The sequence below is a fragment of the Haplochromis burtoni genome, unplaced genomic scaffold (genome assembly GCF_018398535.1).
Source record: "Haplochromis burtoni strain Fernald_Lab_line unplaced genomic scaffold, NCSU_Asbu1 Contig_123, whole genome shotgun sequence".
NCBI lineage: Eukaryota > Metazoa > Chordata > Actinopteri > Cichliformes > Cichlidae > Haplochromis > Haplochromis burtoni.
Window position 1 is genome coordinate 133,967 of NW_024582484.1, and position 2,704 is coordinate 136,670.

The following is a 2,704-nucleotide window of genomic DNA, read 5'->3' on the forward strand; positions in this document are numbered from 1 at the left end:
CAAAGATAACAAGTGCAGGTGCAGATGAGCCAAATGAAGATGTGGCTCAGAATCAAACCCAATTGGAGGACCCGAGCAGACTTATGGTTACTACCTATTCACATCTCCTACCTACCGTTGCAACATCAGTTAAAATCAAACTTTAATAAGTATACCTACGATTTTAGACCATTCCCAAAGTATAGAGTAATCTCGGCTCATAGGAGGAACAAGAATTTAAAGGACATGCTTGTCAGAGCTAAATTACCTGAACAGTCAGGTAGAATAGAGCTGGTGAAATCAAACCACAACAGTTTATATATAACCCCCATGGACGAGCCAGAGCACCCATTTTACACAAGATGACATTGAACATGAAAAACATTATTTATTCTATTTTATGTTAAAAATGTCAACGTGTGTATGTAGGAGAGACAGTATAAACACTACTAGACAGACTAAAACAACACATTTATAGCGTTGGGGAAAACAGACTGAACAGTCCCTTGGTCTTGCACTTTCAAATACACCGACTGCAGTACTGGAACATAACGGGACTTCAAGCCTGTGCGACGTGGACGGAGGGCCAGAGGAAGTGGCAGGAGAGGATGTGGATCTCCAGGCTGCGAACCCAACAATCGGAGGGCTTTTTCTGGAACATCTTGATCCCTGTTATTTTGTTATTTACTATTTGTAATCATTTGCATGACAATAGAAGGTAGAAATGTACCATCTGGGGTAAAAAAAAACAAACAAAAGAAAGAATACATGTGTCCTTAAATTCTTCACAAGGCATGCTGCATCTCTCTGCATTATATCTTCCTCTAGAAGGACTTAATCAAGACATTTGCTATCTTCCTTATAATTAACAAACCTTTCTTCCTTTTAAAATTTGGCTTATGAGATGTAACTTTCTTTATCATTAATAGCTTTTATAATATATATTATATATATGCTGCATAAATGGTTCATTGCTTATTATGAATAACTGAGGGGGAACTATAATTAAAAGCTGGAAATGGGAAAACCTTTCTCTTTTTTCTTATATATAATAATTTTCAGATACCCTGATACTAAAACCATATTTTGACTCAGAAAAATGGCTTCAAACTCATGAGGACCAGCATTTTGTCCCCAAAGTGACCTTTGGTCCCCACAAGTAAAAAAACATTCCAATTTCTGGTCCCAACAAAAATGTCTAAACAGGTACACACACACACAAACACACACACTCCTATAACTTATTTTATAACGTATTTTATCTCCACAGCTAGAAACCTTTATGTGGGTTGACATACATAAGCGCACTCTGGAGCATCTTCATTGACATTTAGGCTCCATGTGGGATCTTTTGTATGTTTTTGACTGTTAGCATTAAACATGTGGCTGCAGACAGACATTAGACTTGTTTGTATGTTTGTTTTTTTCAATTCCACCTTTAAACTTATTAATAATAAGTGTTTGCAAAGAACAATGACCCGTGTAATCAAAAAATGATCCCCTTGTTTTACTGCTGGTGGTCTTCTGTCCTGTTGTTGACCCATCAGTAATTACTCAGCTGGTGTATATACTCCCATGCTTCCATTAGTTCTCTGTCCAATTGTTTTGCACTGTGTGTGTGTGTCACCTCTATATTTTTTAATTATTAGTACTGCTTATGCCTAATCCCGGCTTTAAATCCTGGAGGTTTTTGCCTGCTCCTTTGCTTTCATATTTGCTTCATGGATTATCTACCTGTGAGGTCCACAGACTTTAATGTAGAATTCGCTGATTCCTGCATTTGCATCTATCCTATTTTTAAGCCTCTCGCATTAGGGAAAGAAAAAATTGGGAACAATCTGAAATATAACAGGTCTTCATGTCTGTAGAAGGAAACTTAAAAAATAAAACACTTTGGCCAGAAACTGTTTATCAAGCTAAGCGGATTAGTCGCAGTGGTTCAGTAACATTCGTGTTTCTAAACTTGCTCTAAAAATACTGCACAGTAACTCTCCTGAATCTGATGCACATCTTCTGTTACTGCTATATAACACTACTGTAGCAGCCGCTGAACCTTTATTTCAAACCAAACCGCACAATAATCCTTCCATCCAACCCCGCTTCACAGGCCATAGTACAGACTCTCTGAATGGTTATTGATTAATAACTTGTTAACAACAAGTGATCAGACACTGAGCATCCAAGTGTGTTAAAACAACACCAGGGATCGTATCAAGCTTCATTAACCAACAGGTGATATCAGTGTGGTGATGTCCATCTTTTTTACAGGGTCTATGATCCAAACAAGACACCAACCAGGTCTGTTGGTCTAATGTGTGATTAAGCAGACTTTATAGGTTTTTAAAATGGGACAGTTATCTCCCAGCAGGCAACACTGCATATGCCAACCCAATGATTTCACAAGACGCCATGCAAGTCAAGTCAAGTGGCTTTATTGCCATTTCAACCATGTGCGGTGGTACAGTACACAGTGAAGTGAAGCAAGACAACATTCCTCCAAGACCATGGTGCTACATATAACAGACGATCAACACAGGACTCCATAAAGTGCAAGTGTGCAAAAACACAAAACAAAACAAAGACAGTGCAAACACAAGACCAAAATGCAACAATGACAGTTGTTTGTGCAAAAGACAGAATTGTGCGAAAAGTAGCTTGATGTGTGTGTGTGTGTGTGTGTGTGTGTGTGTGTGTGTGTGTGTGTGTGTGTGTGTGTGTGTGTGTG